The following is a 20785-nucleotide window of genomic DNA, read 5'->3' as shown; positions in this document are numbered from 1 at the left end:
TTTTTTTTATTTTTTATTTTTTGGGTTTTCAAGGGAGGGTCTCACTCTAGCTCAGGCTGACCTGGAATTCACTATGTAGTCTCAGGGTGGCCTTGAACTCATGGTGATCCTCCTACCTCTGCCTCCCGAGTGTGGGATTAAAGGTGTGCACCACCACACCCGGCTGCTTTTTCTTTTTTAAGGTAGTCAGCCAGGGCTACAGGTCAAGGGGAACACTGGTCCCAATCTTCCCTAGCCAGACTGGGGAGAGACTCCAGCCTGGGTCCGAGTGGCCCTCGGGAGCTACTTTCCCATCTTTTGTTCTGGAAAGTTTTTGTGGGCTTCCTCCAAACCCGCATTTCCACCATCCCTCAGGTTGGTGGGCTCTTCCTACACTTGGGCCCCCTTCCCGAGTGCTGAGTGCCCATCAACTAACCAGGGTCCTTCTTATACACCTGAGCCTGGCAACGAGGCTAATCCCAGTTAGGTGTGCATTGAAATCGACATTTCCAAGGCGATAGAGAAGGCCCTATCGGGGCAGCCTGTTCAGGACCCTTCCCAGTTACTCAGATTGGGAGCTTTACTGATTTTCTTCTCTCTTTCTTCTATCCTCTCTTAAAAGAAATCATTGATTATTTTCCTTTCGTGCCCTTGTTTCTCAATTCTTTGCTGAATGGGAGCCAAGAACTTGGAACTCGGGAGCCTCTGGCCTGGGAGTTGTAAGCTCACCCAGAGCCTCCGCCGCTTCGGGGTGGCTGTGCTCGGAGGCAGCTGCCGCTCCAGAAGTTGAGTAGGAAGGCCATCCCTGGGAATCCCACAATATGCCTGTCTCAAGGAAGGGGCCCCCGGTTGTTTCTTCCCTTGGGAACTGGCTGTGGTCACACTCAGCTTCATCCCCCACCCTGCACCTGCCACACTGTGGTTCTCAGCAGACACTGACCAGAATGAGTGTGGCAGTGGGGGTGGGGGGGTGGGGGTGGGGGCGGGGGGCACCGGCCACAGGGCATGGGGTCTGGACATCATAGAACCCTCTCTCAGGAAGACAGAACCTTCACTACAAAATATTTTATTTATTGATTTGTTTGCAAGCAGAGGAAGAAAGAGAGAGAGAGAGGGAGAGAGAGAGAGCGCTTGGGCACATCAGGGCCTCTTGCCACTGCAAATGAACTCCAGATGCATATTGCACTTTGTGCATCTGCCTTTACATGGGTGCTGGGGAATTGAACCCAGGCCATCAGGCTTTGCAAGCAAGAGCCTTTAACCGTTGAACCGTCTCCTAAGCCCCACTACAAAGTGTTTTGAGGGCACGTGTTTTATATTTAAAACACTTAAAATTAGTTTGAGGCCAGGCACTTCTTTTTTTTTTTTAATTTTTAAAGCTTGAGAAATTTGCATTCCACACAATGATGCATGTGACCATTTAAACACAAACTGCGTCTCTTAGGTTGGGCATGGTGACACATGCCTGTCATCCAGCCCTTGGGAGGCTGAGATAAAATGGTGGAAAGTTCGAGGCCAGTCTGGGCTATGTAGTGAGTTTCTGTCTATGACGCAAACAGAAAGAACTGTAGTTATGTTTATATCCATAGATTCATAGTGCTCTTGACCTTGGTCAGTAAAGTTTCTGTTTTTGCTAAGGGTGATGGTTAGTGCAGAGATTCATAACTGGTCAGAGTTGTGAGGATAAGTAAGTCTTGCGTACTCAGCCCTAAATGGGACAACTCTACTACTCCCTCCATGGCTCAGGGGACACCATGAAAGAGGAAGAGGGGGGCGGAAACAGTGCTCGAGCCAGAGGATGGGGAGGAGGGTTATGGCACACCGTCTTCTGGACAGCATGGCTGTACCATTCATGAACTCACAGTAGCTGGGGTTACCTGCCTAAGACTTGAAAAGAAGAGGAAGAGGCTGGGGAGATAGCTCAGTGGTTAAAGGTGCTTGCTTGCAAAAGCTTGATGGCCTGGGTTCAAGTCCCCAGCACCCACATAAAGCCAGATGCACAAAGTGGTGCATGCATCTGGATTTTGTATGCAGTGGCAAGAGGACCTGGCATGCCCATATTCTCTCTCATAAATACAAAGCAAAAAATTAATAAAGAAGAAAGCAGGGGAAGGTTGAGGGGAAGGAGGAAAGAAAGACATGAAAGTTAGAGGCAAGAAGGGTGCCGGGCGCTGGAGAGATGGCTTTGTGGTTAAGCGCTTGCCCGTGAAGCCTAAGGACCCCAGTTTGAGGCTCGATTCCCCAGGACCCACGTTAGCCAGATGCACAAGGGGGCGCACGCATCTGGAGTTCATTTGCAGTGGCTGGAGGCCCTGGCGCGCCCATTCTCTCTCTCTGCCTCTTGCTCTCTCTCTCTGTCGCTCTCAAATAAATAAATAAAAATAAACCAAAAATAAAAATAAAAAATAAAAACAAGAAGGGTGTTGGCAGGAGAAAGACAAGAAGGTAAGACCACAGTGCATTGTATGAAATCGTCAAAAAATGTTCTTAAATTGGAAGAAAGCAGAAGGAGCTGAGGGCCATAGAAGCCTTTGGATCAGTTGGGGTGGGGGGGTAGAGGCTGGCGCTGACTTCCTGTCTCATGGAGTAGCTTTAGGGTCAGCTCTAGAGGATAGGGAAGGCTGGTGTCATGCAGAAGTCTCTGGTTCAACTCTAGGGGGCGGTAGAGGCTGGCGCTGGCCTCCTGTCTCACGTAGAGAAAGTCCCAGGAGAGCTCCTGCATAGGCGGGTCGTAGGGAGCCCCTTGACCACAGTAGGACGTCTTTCTTGTGCACAGGGGGATCCAGTGACTTGTCCATGGCTGATGTCAGCAGGGCCCAGATTTGAACCCAGGCAACCTGAAGCACAACACTCAACAGTGGTCACGTTTCCTGTCAGCTGTCTGTCCCCTTAAAATGGTGGCTGGGCAGCTGGGTCCTGTTTCCTGGGCAGCCGTGAGCCCTTCCTTCTGGAGTCTTGGGAAGCCTGTGGGAGACAGGAATGAGTCAAAGAACATTCCAGAAGCTCTTTTGAGGGCTTGACCGGGATACCTGCCTTGGACTGGGGTTACCCAGGTCAGAGCCTGGGCAGAACTTTGGGTGGCTCAGTCAGCCCTGGGATCAGGAGGAGAGAGCCAGGCAGGCTGGTGCGTGGGCAGGCCGGATCTCAACACTTTAAAATGTGGGTGCCCCGTGTTCATTTAAAGTTTTAAAAATATTGCATGGAATTGTTATTTGAGTGGAGAATTTGGGGGCATCCCCTCACCACTAAATGTGGACAGTAGGCAAACGCCACACTCTGTCCAATGCTGCTTTAGGGAGTAAGGATCTTGGGGGGTTTTCTGTTGTTGGTGACAGTGGTAAGGTCTGGCTAAGTTGTAAAGAAAAGAGGTCTATTTGGGTTCATGATTCATTTTTTAAAAATATTGTTATTTATTTATTTATAAGGAGAGAGAGACAGACAGAGAGAGAGAGAGAGAGGGAGGGAGGGAGGGAATATGAATGGGCACACTAGGGCTTCCAGCCACTGCATATGAACTCCACCTTGTGCATTTGGCTTATGTGGATACTGGGGAGTTGAACCTGAGTCCTTTGGCTCTGCAGGCAAGTGCCTCAACTGCTAAGTGATATTTCTAGCCCTGGGCTAATGACTCTTGTCCAGGGCCAACAAGGGGGCAGAGGGATATATCTGGGGATGGCTCTTCTCTTTTCTCTCTCTCTCTTTCTCTGTCTTGCATACTGGGATTGAACCTAGGGCCTTCTACATGCTAAACAAGTTCTGCATCACCAAGCTACCTCCTGGATCACCTTTGTTTTTTGTTTTGTTTTTCCCCATGTTATTTTGAGACAGGGGCTTATTATGTTGACCTTGAACTCACTCTCTCAGATCAGCCTTGAACTTGAGATCCTCTTGAACAGCTAGGGTAACAGGTGGGCGCAGTATACCAGGTGGTGGCCTTGCTGGAGTGTTGTGACCGCATGTAGAGTGTGAGAAGAGATTCACTCTCCACAGGAGCCATGAACTCACGGACCTATCAGCCCCATGAATGGACTAGTCTGTTCATCCAGGCACAGCCCCATCACCACCTAAGGGGCCCACCTGAACACCTGAGAACTTCCATAGGAGTTTTTCACACCCTAGCAGGGAGGGAGGGCTGACCTGGCATTGAGCTGCTGGTCCCTGGACCCTCTGCAGCTGCAGACTGCGCCCCTGGTGGACAGGTCTGGACCTGCATGACATTCATGACCCTCTGCTAATTTTCTGGAAGGGCCCCCTGGCTCTTGGGGAGTGTGTTTCTCTGTCCATGATGTCTGTGTTGGACCTTCTGGAACCAGTTTCAACACACTTGTGGTATGCTGACTCAGCAGGAAGAGGGCGGGGCTAGCACATGTGGGCGGGGCGGGGGGCTAGGTCTCTTTGGGCTGCAAGCTCAGGTCCCTGAGGGGATGCTGGAGGGCGGGAAGGATAAAGTGGGTCAGTGTCTGATTCTGGGCAGGGACTAAAGCCCACGGAGAGGAAGAGATGGGGAGAGTCTGGGTATCTGAGGGGCTTGAGAGATGGGTGGGTGTTGCTGCAGTCAGGTTCGCATTGCTGGTAGAAGTTACCCAACCGAGAGCAGCTTGTGGGAAAAAAGAGGTTTATTTTCGCTTACAGGCTCGAGGGGGAAGCTCCATGATGGCTGGGGAAAACGATGGCATGAGCAGAGGCTGGGCATCACCCCTTGGCCAACATAAGGTAGACAATAGCAACAGGAGAGTGTGCCAAACACTGGCATGGGGAAACTGGCTGTAACACCCATAAGCCTGTCCCCAACAATACACTGTCTCCAGGATGCTTTAGTTTCCAGTTTCCATCAGCTGGAGAGACTAGCATCCAGAACACCTAAGTTTGTGGGGGACACCGGAATCCAACCACCACGGGTGCTCTTTCTGAGTTAGGAGGGGAAGAATTGACCTGGTGCAGGGCTGGGGTGTTCACTGGGGGAATTTGTGGTGCGTGGAACTGTGAGGCCTCCTGGTGGCTCAGGAAAGAGCATTTGAACCCTCCCTGTGGCGTTGGTGACCTCCTGGGAACTGAGGAGGGACACTGGCATCTCCCTTACCATGTCTGCGGGAGATGCCAGTGTCTCCGTGTTCTCCCAGAGCACTATCTCTGCTCCACTCAGCACCCAAGCTTCACTTTCAAAATTGAAATCCCAGTGGTAGAGAGATGGCTTAGTGGTTAAGGCACTTGCCCTCAAAGCCAAAGGACCCAGTTTCGATTCCCCAGGATGCATGTAAGTCAGATGCACAAGGTAGCACGTGTGTCTGGAGTTTGTTTGCAGTGGCGGGAGGCCCTGGTGTGCCCATTCTCTCTCTCTGTCTACCTGCTTCTTTTTCTCTCTTAAATAAATAAATACAATATCTAAAAAGATTGAAATTTCAGCCCACTGAGGTGGCCCATACACACCTGCAATCCTGGCCCTCAAGAGGCTGAGACACAAGGATCAAGAGTTGAGGTCAGCCTGGGCTACATAGTGAGTTCTGAACCACCCTGGACTATGTAGTGAGATGTTATCTCAACAAAACTAAAGGTACCACCACCACAACAAAATCTTTAAATCCCAGTTTAGTCTGTAAGGTGCTTCTCCAGCTGAGTCCACTGGCCACTCAGCTCTCTGTGTCTCTGTCTGTGGCCCCAGGTGGCCTGCTCTGACTACCCTCCAACTTCTCTTCTCTGCACTCACTGAGGTTGGCACTAAGCACAGTACTCCCCAGCACCCTGAGCTTACTGTCTGTCTCCCCTACTTGGCTGTGGTCTTCATGGGATGCAACTATGTTCTTGTGCTCCCAGCTCCTGTCCTGTTTTTATTTTTGTTTTTCTGAAGTTTTGAATTTTTATTCTAGAGAAAGAGAGAAAGAGAGAGAGAGAGAATTGCTTGCCAGGGCCTCAGCTACTGCAATTGAACTCCAGATGCTTGTACCACCCAGTGGGCATGTGTGACATTGCGCTTTCCTCACCTTTGTGTGTCTGGCTTATGTGGGATCTGGTGAGTCGAACATGGGTCCTTAGGCTTCACAGGCAAAGCACCTCAACCACTAAACCATCCCTCCAGCCCAAGTTATTTTTTAATGTTTTATTTATTTATTTATTTGCAAGCAGAGAGAGATATAGAGAAGAGAGACAAATAGAATGGTTGCACCAGGGCCTCTGGGTTCTGCAAACAACCTCCAGATGCATGTGCCACTTTGTGCATCTGGCTCTACATGGGTACTGGGGAATTGAACCCAGGTCGCTAGGCTTTGTAGGCAAGTGCCTTAACCGCCGAACCATCTCTTCAGCCCCCACCCTATTTTCTATTATGTGCTCTATAAGGTTCCCAGGCATGTGATGAGTCGTACATGATTTGTCATATGCATGGCATACGTGAGCGCAGCTCTGAGAGAAGCTGTGAAGAAGAGTCACACTTTCATAGGGGCTGGAAATGTGGCTTAGTGGATCAGTGCCTAGTACGTGAAATGCTCTGGGTTTGACCCACAGCAAAAGAAAAAGAAAGAAAACCAAAGGAAAAGTGTTGGGATGGTTCAGAGTGAAAAGTGCTTGCCGCACAAGCATGGAGACCTGAGTGTGAATCACTAGCGCCTGTGTAAAATGCTGAGCATGGTGGTGCATACCTGTAATTCCAGTGCTGAGGAGGAGGAGGAGGAGGCAGAGGAGGAGACAGGCGCATCCCTGGTGCTCAGTGGGTGGCCAGTTTAGCCAAATCTATGAGCTCTCAGTTCAGTGAGCGGTCCTGTCTCAACAAGATGGAGAGCTATTCAGGGAGACACTCCCCGTCAACCTCTAGCCTACACACACAGACACACACACACACACACACACACGCACATGCACATGCATTCCCACACACATGCACCCACACACATAAGAACATGCATACATATGTGCACACACATACCTACACCAAAGAAAGAAAGAAAAGAAAGGAGCCCCCCTCCCCCAACATTGCTGTAGGATATTCTTGTGTGGGGTAGTGTCATATGCTGGTCAATTTCATAATCACATCAGCCACATCATAGAAATCATGATCGTCAACGTGCTGATGCATCTTATGGGCCATGCATTCTTTTTTATATATTTTATTTATTTTTATTTATTTGAGAGCGACAGAGAGAGAAAGAGGCAGATAGAGACAGAGAGAGAGAGAGAAAGAGAGAGAGAGAGAATGGGCATGCCAGGGCCTCCAGCCACTGCAAATGAACTCCAGATACATGCGCCCCCTTGTGCATCTGGCTAACATGGGTCCTGGGGAATTGAGCCTTGAACTGGGGTCCTTAGGCTTCACAGGCAAGTGCTTAACTGTTAAGCCATCTCCAGCCCGGGCCATGCATTATTTTACTAGGTGTTTTGTATTCCTTTTCCTATTATATTCTAAGAACAATTCCATGAAGGACTACTTTTCTTCCTTTAGGGACCCTGAGGAAGAGGTCTTCCAGGCTGCACATCGCAGAGGTGGCTTTTGGAGGTGAGGTCCGGTTTTACAGCCTTATCTTACCGGGTAAATATCACTTTCCCTTTTCTTCATGTTTGCAGCTCTTCGCCTTTGGGCAAGGTGCTTAACCAGCCCCTCCTCTCCGAATATCACTTTTATCCTCTGGGAGATGAGGTGGTCATCGGCGCCTTTGGGAAGCTGAGACCTCGGGAGGGCTGCAAGGAGTCTGAGGTTTGGCAGCGAGGGTCCGTGTGGCTTAGCACGGCAGCGGTTTCGAGCGTCTCCACTTTGGCTACAAACCACGGGGCTCCTGGAAGGCCCCGCCAGCAGAGACGTCCCGGCCAGGCTCTTGGAAGGAGGGCAGCAGGCAGGGATGGGACAAAGACTCCTCTGTTAGCCACTGGAGAGACTAGTGAAAGAACCACGGTTGCTCAAAGAAAGGGGTGAAGATTCCTCTCACCTGGAGGTGAGTGGACACCATCGCTGGCCAGTCTGTTTTCCTTGAACTGGGCAGGGATGATTTGTGGGGCCAGTTCATGGAGGGAAGGAACGTCCCTGCACCCTGACAATACCATCTCTCTTTTATTTTAGAACTAAGTGAAAATGAAACATAGCTTCACGTTGGTGGCTATCTGGGGTTCTCAAGCACACCAGACCCCCTTCAGCATGTGGCTCAGGCTCTAGGACATCTGGAGAACCACTGTGGCTGGTGCTGGCTTTCTCTCTGTCTCTCTCTCTCTCCCTCCCGCATCCCTCTCTCCCTCTTTTCCTTTGTCTCTTTCTTTTTAATATTTTGTCTTTAAATATTTTTATTTATTTGAGACAGAGAGGGAAAGAGAGAGAGAAAGAGGCAGATATATATATAGAGAGAATGGGCGCACCAGGGTCTCCAGCCACTGCAAACAAACTCCAGATGCATGCGCCACTTTGTGCGTCTTATACGGGTACTAGGGAATGGAACGTGGGTCCTTAGGTTTGCAGGCAAGTGTCTTAAGCACTGAGCCATCTCTCCAGCCTCCCTTTGTCTTTTTCTGTGCGTGTGTCTCTCTCAGCCTCCTGGAAGTTCACTGGGGATTCGAGGGTCCATCTATTCCTGAGGGCCAGGTATTAATCTTCCTGCTGGGTAACAGAAGTACTCTTTCCTGATTCTCTTCCTCTTGTGTATACAAGCATGCATGCACGCATACATACATTTGCGCGCGCACGTATGTATGTGTGTGTGTATGTGTGTGTGTGCACATGCGTGTGTATGAGTGCACCAGGGCTTCTTGTCACTGAAAACAATTCCAGAGGCATGTGCCACTTTGTGTGTCTGGCTTAATGTGGGCGCTAGGAAATTGAACTAGGACTTCTCAAGGCCTTTAACCTGATCCGTCTCCTCAGTACCCTGTCTCTTGATTCTTTGGATTCCTGCTCCAAACTGTGGCTCCAAGAAGTGGCGTGTCTTCTTTTCGTAAATGTAGATGGAAACCAAGGGCCTAAAGTGTGACCGCTCTTGCAGCTGGGGTTTTAAAAGCTCTGCCTTTTCCTGTGAGACCTAGTACTGCATCTGTGGCCCAGGCTCTGTGGGGACCGTGTGTGGGCGGTAGAGGACCCACTTATCAGGTAAAAATGGCATGGCCAGTACAGAAGAGAGCCGAGCCCCATTTTCTCATTATTAAAGGCTCTGTCAGGGACTTTGACATAGTGCAATGATAGGGACTTACCTAGTTTGCACAAGGCTGGGCGTCCCATCCCAGTGTGTGAACTCAACAAATAGAAATGTGAAAAAGATCTCAGGAAAGAAAATATTTTAAGCCAGGCGTAGTGGTGCGCGCCTTTGATCCCAGAACTCGGGAGGCAGAAGTAGGAGGATCACTGTGAGTTTGAGGCCAGCCTGAGACTCCAGAGTGAATTCCAGGTCAGCCTGAGCTAGAGTGGAACCCTACCTGGTTAAACAAAAACAATAAATAAATAAAATTAAAAAAAAATAAGTAGAAATGTGAAAAGGTCTCTAAAAAAAGAAAATCTTTTAAACCAGGCATAGTGACACATGCCTTTAATCCCAGCACTCAGGAGGCAGAGGTAAGAGGATAGCCATGAGTTCGAGGTCACCCTGAGAACAGAGAGAATTCCAGGTCAGCCTGAGCTAGAGTGGGACCCTACCTCAAAAAAATAAAACAAAACAACAACAACAACAAAAAGAAAATATTTAAAAAAAACTATTAAGGCAGAGTATAATGTTGTAACATGTGCGTGATATTTGCTTATAACATTGTAACAGTAACAGACAAAACAAATCAAGTACCCATCCCAATTGTAACATTGTAACAGTAACAGACAAAACAAATCAAGTACCCAGCCCAACTGTAACATTGTAACAGTAACAGACAAAACAAATCAAGTACCCAGCCCAATTGTAACATTGTAACAGTAACAGACAAAACAAATCAAGTACCCAACGCAATTATAACATTGTAACAGTAACAGACAAACCGAATCAAGTACCCATCCCAATCATAACATTGTAACAGTAGCAACTGGGAAGCAGCCAAGAGCCTATCCCCAGGAGACTGGTTATGGATATGCTGGTGAATCCAACCACAGGATACCACGCAGCCATCACGAAAGATGGATGGGACCTGCTTTTCATACTGCATGAAGTGATCTCCAAGATGTGTAGTATACTGCCTTTTATCCAGAGACACACACATATTTGCTCAAAGAAACTCCCGAAAGAGACACGAGCAACTAGTGCCAGGAGCTGGGTGCACTGGGAACCGGATGGGTGGGGGACGAGGGTAGGAGGGAGGCTCTTCCTTCTAACTTTGCCTACTTTCAGATAGGTTGGACATTACCAGTTTGATGGAATCGTGTTGCCTACTGAGAAATTTAATTTTAAAAAAAATCCAAATTGGCACTGTGAACGGATGGCCAGTAGACAATAGCAAGTGTTGGTTTGTGTTTTGTACGTGATAAACTCCAAGGCCCCTGACCATCGCAGGACATGCTTGGTGTCTCGCCCTCAGTCCTCCCTAGCTCTGGCTGTCCTTGCTGTCACAAGGAGAAGGTCACTCTGGCCCACATCCAGCCAAGCAGGGGCTCATGCACGGCCCACCCCTCTCCAGAACCACACTATCCCGAGAAGGGCTCCCTGTGGCCTCAGTGGTCCAAGTTGAGGTCTCAGCGTAGAGCTGCTGTCGCATTCTGAGGGTACCTTTGAACCCTGAGTCATTGGGGAAGTGTGTAGGGAGATGGCGTGCTCTGGTGAGCTCCCAATGGTGCTCAGCAGTGGGCTGTGAGCCTCTCTAGGGGAGACAGTGACCCAAACCTTGGAATCTGTCCAGCAAATCCACTTGATGTGTTTTTTAAATCCCTCTTGTCTCCTTGAACAATTCCTCCCTTTCCCTACCCTGCCACCAAACATGCTTCATCTGGTACCCCACTTTTCGGGCTGTGGGCAGCTCAGGACAGAGTGCTTAGCCTACATCGTGCATGGCCCTGGCGTTCATTCCCAGCACTGCATACGTACCTAGATAATAACAAGCTGGCCCCAGGAGGGACACTTTTTAAAAAATACATTTTATATACACACACTCACACAGAGGCAGATAGAAAGAATGGGTACACCAGGGCCTCCAGCCACTGCGAATGAACTCCAGACGCATGCATCACCTTGTGCATCTGGCTTATGTGGGTACTGGGGAATCGAACCTGGGTCCTTAGGCTTCGCAGGCAAGTGCCTTAACTGCTAAGCCATCTCTCCAGCCCACGACACACTTTTTTTTTTTTCCTGTGAGCTGAGACCCGGTCTTTCCATCTGGGACACCGAGGCAAGGAGTTCTCTGTAGGCAGAGCCCAGTGCTGTGAGGATCATGGGCCATTCCTTACAATGGTGTTGGCTCGCAGCTGCCTTTGTGAACGGCTTTCTGAGCCTCAGTTGCCTCGTCTGTCACCCATCACAGCGGAGCTGTGGACAAGGCTGACAGGAAGTAGAATGACTGCCCAAACCTGGGAACCGTGGAAGGGCAGGGGAGACAATATACGTGCAGGGACAGTGGCAGGTGTAAGTGTCGATTGTCCAGGTAAGCTAGGACTCTGCATGTGGCGACAAGCCTTGTTAGAATCCTTCATATGATAAAAATGTGTTGGTAGACAAGCTGGTGTAAGGACGGCCTGGGGACCAGCCTCCGCCGACACGGAGAGAACAGTGTCCCACTCAGGCTGCTGACATCATCAAAGCGACATCAGCTCTGTGAAGCAATACCAGGCACGAGGCCTCAAGGCCTTTCTCAAAGATTCTAGAAATTTTCTCTGCATGTTCCTGCTTGTCCAGAACAAAACGAGTAGTCGCTCTCTCTGGCATGTCTAGGGAAAGTGACTACTGATTTGTTCTTTGGGAGTGGTGTCACCAGCTCAGGCAGAGAGAGGCTCAGGTCAGTTGACAACTATGGTTGGTCTCTTGAGATATTCCCAGGAGCTGCGCCCCACTTCCCCTGCTCCTGGAAGCAGGATGCTGGGCTGGGTGGGTTATTTGGAGCCAGGAGCATGTGACCTGGGCAGTTGGTGTCCCTTTCCAGTCTAGGAGCCTGGGACACAAACGTGAGGTTCCTATAAGTGCTTACGAAGTTCCTTATCATCTGGTTTCTCCTCAGTCCTGGCTGCAGCCTCTGTCCACACCCCCAGTCCTCTTCCTCTTTCACGCTCACTTTTCATTTCTGTTCCCTGTATACATGATCCTCCTTTAAACTCCTCTTCCCATCTCCTTGCTGGACCAAGGCAGCGCATAAGCGGACAGATGGATCAAGTGAAAACATGCAGTCACTCCCTTTCCCTGTCTGGGAGAAGCCCAGCAGGCCAGGAGTTAAGAAAGCTGCTGGGGAAACCGACTATGGTCACCATGAGGAAGTGCCTGCTGCCCGGACAGGGAGGTGGCTGGGGTGTCCTGTGTGACTCCAGGGGACAGCAGGCCACTTAAGTTCATTTCAGATACTACACTTGATCTTAGCCAAAAGGCCAAGATGCCATTAAGTTCACTTCAGTACAGTGGGAAGTGTTTTCCATGACTCCAGGAGTCTTTCTAGAAGTTCTGCCCATGGGTCACTCAAACTTTTAACTAATCCCTAAGTGTCTCACTTTAAACAAATGGCCGAAGGACATTGTGTGTTTGAGCTGGTCTATTACATACTCAGGAGAGGACCATGGTCTTGGTTTGCCTGGGTCATTCCTGAATCACTTTGAATCATCCTGGAGCCCCAGTTACCCTTCAATCTTTGTAAGGGACAACTGGTCACACCATGCAACCTTCATGTGAGCACTCCTGAAATTCTCTTTTTTTAAAAAAATATTTTATTTATTTATTTGAGAGACACAGAGAGAGAGGCAGAGAGAAAGAGAGAATGGGCATGCCAGGGCCTCCAGCCACTGCAAATGAACTCCAGATACATACGCCCCTTGTGCATCTGGCTAATGTGGGTCCTGGGGAATCGAACTGGGGTCCTTAGGCTTCACAGGCAAATGCCTTAACTGCTAAGCCATTTCCCCAGGACAAACTTTTCAGACATGGTGACCCAAATCACACAGTAATCCAGCCTTAAAAAAATATATATCTTTGATTTGCAAGGAGAGAGAGAGAGAGAGAGAGAGAATGGACACGCCAGGGCCTCCAGGCACTGCAAACGAACTCCAGATGCATGCACCACTTTGTGCATCTGGCTTACATGGGCCCTGGGGAATCAAATTGGGGTTGTTAGTCTTTGTAGGCAAGTGCTTAACTGCTGATTCATCTCTCCAGCCCCTGTCATTTTTGTTTTATTTTACTTAAAAAAAAACCTTTTTTTTTTTTTTGAGATAGGGTCTCATGTTTCTGAGGCTGGCCTTAAACTTCCTATGTAGCTGAGGATGACCTTGGACTCCTGATCCTCTGCCTCCACTCCCTGACTGCAGGGATTACAGGCACAATAATCTGTGTCACCATGCGCAGGTCATGTGGTCGCAGGTGTGGAACCCAGGGCTCTGTGCATGGTGGTAAGCACTGAACCCCCATATCCCCACCCTCGGACCAGGTTTGTTGCAGATGAATGAGGAGGTGGCAGACCCCACCGCAAAGCTTCTCCAGGACTCTTAGGCGTCCTGAACTTCCTCTGCTCTTTGGGCAGCACCTGGTTCTCTGAAGAAGGAGGGGTGTGGGGCTATTTCCCCAGCCAGACCCTTCCTGGGTCAAGGCCTGGCTTTGCTTTGGGAAAAAGGTGACAGTGGGCTGACTGGCTGACCTTGTCCCTCCTCCCCTGGAGCCTGGGAACAGGGTGTGACCTCACACTCCACCATCCTGGTTGCTGGCAGCAGCACCAGCCCATTTGTCACTGCCTGGGCGGAGGCCAGGGAATTCACCCGGGGCCAGACTGGCCTGGCTGCACACGGCCCTTTGTGGCAGAGTCGTGTGGGGTGGCTTATGGCCCTGGGCTCTCTCAGGGTCCATGAGACCAGACAGTTCCCTCTAGTCCTCTGCTCGCCCTGGGAGCCTGATGTCTGGAGTCTGCACTGCCCAGAGGAGGGTGAGTTGGGGGGGGGGAATCACTGGAGGCTCTTGAGGCGGGGTGCAGATGTGTGACTCTCCAGCCAGCACGGGGCATGGAGAGAGGGTCACATTCACGTCCCACCTTCATCTCTTCCTGGCTGCACAGCCTCAGGAAAATGGCAGTGAGGATGTCTGCCTGAAAGATTTGCTCTAGCCAAGATCCTGAGCCTGCCGGGGTTCCCTACGTGGAAGTGGGTATCTTCACAGTTTCTCCGCATCCCAGCGCCCTGTGACAGGCAGCGGGCCAGGCCTTTGGGCCCATATAAGGGGAGCTCTGCTGGTGAAAGGCAGATGCCAAAATGCTTTTCAGGGATTGTCCTGGAAGGGGTGAATATGGCCCATACGGTCAAGCTGGGGGAGCTTTGATGGGGAGGAGGCCAGCATCTCCTTATGCAGCCCAAGCTAGGCTTGAGTTTGCAATCCTTCAGCCTCAGCCTCCTGCGTGCTGGGAGTATAAGGTTGTAAGATTATGGGGTTGTAGGTTATATGATTATAGCCTCCCATGCCTGGCTAGACACAGGGCCCTTCAAAGCAGTGTGGATTAGATCAGGCCTAGGTCTGGCACACAGGCTATGGGTTCAGCAGATCCAAGCCCTGGCAACGTACCTCGACTTACTCAGTTTTGACAACTGTATAATGGGGTTTAACAATCATCCCCTCCCAGGGCAAGGGGCTGGCTTGCCAGGAGACTAGGATGAGGAAGACCCCATGCCCACCAGATGTCTGGAAGGTCCCCCCATTCTCTTTCTCCTTCTTGTCACCTTGTTAACCTGCTTGGCATAATTTTTTTTTTTTTTGGTCCGAGATGCCATGAACAAAACGGTGCACACTGCATAGTGTGTGTGGAGAGACCTGGCGGAGCAGGAGCCCAGGCTGGGGGCTCTTTGAGTACAGGGCTGGTTGTCTTGGAAGGGGCTTGCGCTCTGAAGTCCTAGGGGCCTGGGCACCTTGTCGTGGCTCGGTGACTGATCCCAGACTGCTGGGCCTTTGCTGACTGCCTCAGGGGACAAAGAGTCCCCTGCCCTGCGCTTCTCGTTTGTGGTCCTATGTTCATGGCTTCCTTTTTGCCTTCCCTCCGTCCACAGCCACACCCTGGCACACTGACATCTTTCTCACTTTCTCTCTCTCTCTTCATTGCTCTCTGTCGTGCAGTCATTTTGCTGTATAACTTCAGCCCAAACCCTTCCTCTTTCTATGAGGGTCTCCTCTCTTCCCCTTCCCCTCCCGTCTTCTTCCACCACTGCCATCCATCCATCTTCATCTTCACCGCGGACACCTCTCACTGTAGGGACTGGCCACCTGGGGCTCTTCCTGGGGCCCTGGTTTCTCCCATGCAGACTTCCTCTGAATGTCTCTGCTCCTCAGTCATCTTTCCTGGATTGTGGATGGTTGCCATGGAAACGGCTCTGGCAATGAACCTTTCCAGGGTGGTGGTGGTGGTGGTGGGGAGCATGGAAGGAAAAAAAATCTTTAAGAAAAATAAAGGGATCAGTAGACCTCCCAGATTTCCAACAGGACCCCCCTGATTTCCAGAACCCGCAAAGCTTGTCTCTGACCTCAGCTCACCAGGCCCCTTGCTCTTCCTCCAGGTTCTTTGAAGCCCTGACACCACCCACCCAGGCCAGGAACTGGAGTCCTTTTGGACTGCTTAAAACCACCCCTGGCTCCCTGCTGTTGACAGGATGATGGATGACTTTGGTGGGATGTCACAATGGGGGGCCCCTCTCCTTCTTCAATGTGTCACTTGCCATCACCCCTAAGCACCCTTTATCTCGCCTCCGGGCTTGCACACAGCTTCCTTTCCTTCCGTGTGCCCACTTCCAGTGTTCTGCCCAGCAAGGGGGTCTTGCCCTCCCTCCAGAGCCCAGCTCAAAGCCCCTCCCACAGGAGCTGTGTGATGCCACCAGATGCCTGTCCTTTGCTTCATGCAGAGAGGGTGCTGAATCCACCTTCTCGTTGCTGGGAAAAAACACCTGACCAGAAGCAGCTGCTTGGGAGGAAAGCATTTATTTTGGCTCACAGTCTCGAAGAGAAGCTCCGTGAGGACAGGGCACAGCATAGCATGAGCAGAGGCTGGACGTCACCTCTGCCACAGCGGGTGGACAAGAGCAACAGGAGAGTGAGCAGAGTTCTAGTAAGGGGGTGCTGGTTATAACACCCCACCTAAGTCCCCCCCCCCCAGAAACACATCTCCTCCAGCAAGGCTCCACCTCCCAAGTTGTCATCAGCTGGGGCACCAAACATTCAGAGTACACGAATTTATGGGGTGCATCTGGTTCAAAGCACCACAAGTGGGGTCACAAGCACTGCAAGCAACAGGGTCAAGACATAAGTCACAGGTGAGTGCCAGTCCCACCAACAGCCCCGCCAAACTGACCTCATCCAGCTTCCTCTGGCCACATTTCTCTAACTTCACAGCGGCGGAGGCCTGGGGCACATGGCCTGGTTAACTTGTCGCTGACTGAGCGCTCCAGAGTCAGAGGACACTGGGGAGGGTTGGGGACTATGGCAAACCCCACCCTATCTGTAGTGCAACCCTCCTACCCCTGTGTGCCTGGACTCTGGGTGACGTCTCCCGACACTGGCCATGCCATGATCAATCCTGTACTAGGGACCCCTGCATAAGGACTGGGAAGAGGTCAGCTTAATTGCCACAGCACCTGGCAAAGAGGGTGGCATCTAGAAAGGTTTTTCTTCCAGGGAATGGGTGAATGCATGGATCTGTGCTATTTCTTCCAGCCTCTGCCTCAGGACCTTTGCACATCCTGTTTCCCACTTTCCACAGTGCTGGCCCATTGGATGGCTCTTCTCCCGGCTGTCAGGTCTCCTCTCGAATGTCACCTTCTCGGAGATGCTTCTCTGCTCATGCTATCGAAGCTAGCCTCCCCCGACCTTGTAGGCCACATTCTCCTTCATTGTCTTGACAATACACATTAACACCTGCTGTTATGCTTATTTTGTTTCTTTAGCACACAGTGAGCCAGACATGTTTCCAAAATATTATCAGCATAACTTCATCTAATCCCTGTCAGCACCGTGTGGGGAAGGAGTGAGCATTCCTAGTCTTCAGATGGGGAAACTAAGGCACACACAGGTGTGGTGGTTTGCCTGAGGTCACACAGCCGAGCCAGGATTCAAATCCAGACAGCGGTGTTAGCCATATGTTAATTTACTCATCCATTTGTTACCTGTTGCCTTTAGTACATAGTAGGTGTTCAGTAAGTGTTTTCGGAAGCCAGGAAGATGACGGGTGGGGTGGGGACGGGAATCAGAGAGTTGGAAGGGAAAATCCTTGATCCTCCAAGCTTACCCCCAAATCAAGGGGCATCCTGTCTGACTGGGGCCCACCCTGGCCTCCAGGGAGACCTGTGTCTTTCCCCTCCCAACTATGGTGCTTGCCACCCGCCTCCTGACCTGGGCCCATGCCGAGCCTGCTTCCTGCCTCATAGGAGCCAGGCAACTCCAGAACAAGGTGCCACTGTTGGGCGGCCAGAGAGGGCCTTGGTGTGTGCATGGGCAAGGGGGTGGGGAGAGTTGGCTAGATTGTTCAGGAGGCTGGGCGAGAGCTGAGTGAGAGCCGCTCCAAGCAGGGCCTCTGTGGGGAGCAGTAGAAACACATAGCATGTCCTTTATTGTCACAGAAATCAGGGCCTGCCTAGTCCCCTACAGTTCACTCAGACAGGGGCTATAGCTAAGAAGTCTGTGGCCCAGAGCAGAGAAAACCTGAGTACCCAGTCATATGGCTGGGAAGGGCCGGGTCTGGGACACAGCAGGATTCTGGGGACACTCAGTCTGGAGCATCTGGTCCACTGGCTCATCTGCCTGCTGGGTAATCTGGAAAACCAGCTTGCCTGGAGATCCTACAAAGATCCTATCTTGCTGGATCACCATACTGAGGCCCAGAGGTGTGCAGTGTGGACTGGAGGACGCTCGGTCAGGGGCTCCTCCTTGTTAGGGTTTAATGTCCTGCAGGGTGTTCCCACTGAGGGACTTCACTCCTTTATTTATTTATTTATTTATTTGAGAGACAGAGACAAAGAGAAAGAGGCAGATACAGAGAATGGGCGTGCCAGGGCCTCCAGCCACTGCAAACGAACGCCAGATGCACACGCCACCTTATGCCTCATGGGTCCTGGGGAATCGAACCTGGGTCCTTGGGCTTCACAGGCAAGCCCCTTAACTGCTAGGCCATCTCTCCAGCCCTGAGAGACTTCACTAAAGTGAGGAGCAAAGAAACAGCACTAGCTTCTTCACTCATAAAATGGCCACACTAGTGGCTACTGGCCCAGAAGTGCCTCTCAATGTTCTGGCACATAGTAGGTGTTTAATGAAAATGGAGCCTGGAGGGTCAGAGAGATGGCTTAGCAGGGGAAGTGCTCCTACTATCTGCGAGAGGTGTCCTGGGGGGAGCGTCTGAGGAGCTGGGTCCCTCCCTTCTGTCCATCCTGACAGGGTGCTGAGCCCAAGCATAGCATGTTCCCAGCTGAGAGGGAGCAGACCCTGGCCTCCCCAGCTCTGCCGGGTGACTCAGCATGATCCCCACGTGGGGGTGTGGGACCAGGGAGGAAACTGTCGGCTGGGAGCTAAATCTGTCCGAGGATGGTAGCCAGGCCTGTGGCTGGAACATCTGTTGATGCTGTGTGGTTCCCAGACACGGGGTGTCTGAGAGCCAGTACTCATGAACTGTAGCCCCTGAGTACTTCTAGAAACCCCCTTCTCTCTAGGTGAAGGAGACCAGCCATCAAAGGTGTGCTAATTAATCTAGAATGGCCAAGGCAAGAGAGTCTATGGTTCAAACCCAAAGCTAGCCAGGCATGGTGGTGCACGCCTTTAATCCCAGCACTCGGGAGGCAGAGTTAGGAGGATCACTGTGAGTTCGAGACCACCCTGAGACTACATAGTGAGTTCCAGGTCAGCCTGGGCTAGAGAGAGACCTTACTTTGCACTCTCCACACACCCCCTCCATAAAAACCCCCACAAACCCAAAGCTAATGCTTAAAAGCTGCGTGAGCCCGGGCTAATCACGTGGCTAAAAGCTGAGCTCCCATTTGCAGCTTAATCCTGGGACATATGCAGTGTGGGGCTCCACGCCCAGCTCTGGGCTGGGGGATATTCCATGTCCGCAATAGGCCCTCTGTCTGGGCTCTGGAGTTTAGGGAGGGTCGTTCATCCTCTCTGGGTCTCAGTGTACCCCAGCTACAACACACATGCCCGCTGAGGGGCCTCTCAAGACCTAAAAGCCTTCGAGAGAGGTCTCTGGGCCCCAGCCCAGCTGGCCTGTCCGGTTGGGCTGTCTGGGTGGTGGGAGATGGGGACAGAAGCCAGGCCAAACAAGAGCATGTGTAGCTCAAGGAAGGGCTTCCAGCTTCCCCCTGGGGCTCCCGCGCCCACACGGTCCTGATAAGGTCTTGCGTTTGGCCTGGGGCTGAGCAGCCAGTACGGAGGCAGCAGTGGTCTGAAAGCAGACGCTTGGTGAGCCTGGCACAGAGGTGAGGGGGCTGGCAGCGAGGGGCAGCAGCAAGGTAGGATGGAGGAAAGGGAAGCAGCCCTGGTCTGGCCAGGAGGAGCCGCAGCAGGGAGGGAGTGCTGCGGAGAGATAGAGGTCAAGAGAGGAAAAGAGAGGGAGCTGGGGCGGACGGAAAGCAGACAGTGGGGCGAGGCCAAGGGACGTGGAAGCAGGGCGCTGATACAGATGGGCCAGTAGGAAGTCCCCTGCAGACCCGAGGGGTGCAAGTGTGCCTGGAGAACGTGGAGAGGGAGGGAGGGTTGCAGGAGGACGCAGGCCAGCAGGGGGGCAATGGAAGCAGGGGCGCTCTGAGTTCACTGGAGTGAGGGTCTCAATTCTGGTCCTGCCGTGTCCCAGCATCTACACCATTGTCAGGGAACAGAGCCCTTCAAGCATCCTCGTGGAATAGAGGATCAAAGAGCCCCCAACTCAACAGGGCTAGGTAGGGTCTCACTCTAGCCCAGGCTGACCTGGAATTCACTCTGTAGTCTCAGGCTGGCCTTGAACTCTTGGTGATCCTCGAGCCTCTGCCTCCCGAGTGCTGGGATTAAAGGCATGCACCACCACGCCCAGCAACAGGGCTTTTTTTTTTTTTTTTTTTTGTAGCGTCTTATCAAATGCGTCTCTCACTAGATGCAGTTACAAGAGTGCCATTAACTCGGGGCAGAGGGCCTGGACGTGCTGGGTGGGGTGGCTCACTGGACAGCGCACACCCTACACCCTGCCACATCCGACTTGTGGAGACTCCCTGAAGTTTCCACTGGGGGGCAGAAGCTTCTTGGAATGTTTCCAAGGAGGTGCAGAAGTGACTTAGTAGGCTCTGGATTTAAAGCGCTTGCGCTCTTACTGAGCTTCCCGCTCTGGCTAGTTCGACCTAGTTTTGCTTGTCCCGAGCTTGCGGTGGGAACTCAGGCTTATGACTTACCCTCTCTGGGCCTCACTCTCTCCTCCTACAATAGCTCGTAAAACAAAACGGTCAGCAGGCACTGTGCGAGCCGTGCACATGTTTATTTAATGAGGATGAAGCCCATGTCATCCGCCTGAAGGTTTTGCTCTCTGCTGGAGAGAAGCAGATGTGACATTGAATTCTGCCTTTCTCAAGCAGGGCTGTGGGCAGGACCAGCCATCTGCCCGGGGGTGGGGGGCCCAACACTGAGCCGCCGCCTCCAGCTGAGCGTCCCAGTTACTTCCGTTGCTCCATCCAAGTCCAAGTTCTTCCCTACCCAGCAGAGAGGGCTGTTGGTTGGGTGGGGCTCTGAAAGTTGCTTGTCGGGTCCTGTGCCTGCTAGGGTCA

The 20785-nt window shown here is 51.6% G+C and overlaps 1 protein-coding gene across 3 annotated transcripts in view; it reads left to right on the top strand.

Annotated features, from left to right (window-relative positions):
• The window catches only part of Cmklr1 (chemerin chemokine-like receptor 1), a 53575-nt gene that overhangs the window by 17285 nt on the left and 15505 nt on the right, over positions 1–20785 (top strand). Inside the window, exon 2 of one of the 3 annotated variants that reach the window (XM_045132946.1) lies at positions 7409–7462. The gene's annotated coding sequence lies outside the window, so the exon portion shown is untranslated. Of the gene's footprint in view, positions 1–7408; positions 7496–13887; positions 13963–20785 lie in introns of those variants that run through there. The other 2 variants (XM_045132945.1, XM_004664098.2) reach the window with 2 other exon arrangements.

This window comes from Jaculus jaculus, chromosome 13 (assembly GCF_020740685.1).
Source record: "Jaculus jaculus isolate mJacJac1 chromosome 13, mJacJac1.mat.Y.cur, whole genome shotgun sequence".
Taxonomy (NCBI): Eukaryota; Metazoa; Chordata; class Mammalia; order Rodentia; family Dipodidae; genus Jaculus; species Jaculus jaculus.
The sequence above is the reverse complement of the archived record's forward strand: the minus strand, read 5'-3'. Positions and strand labels throughout refer to the sequence as shown.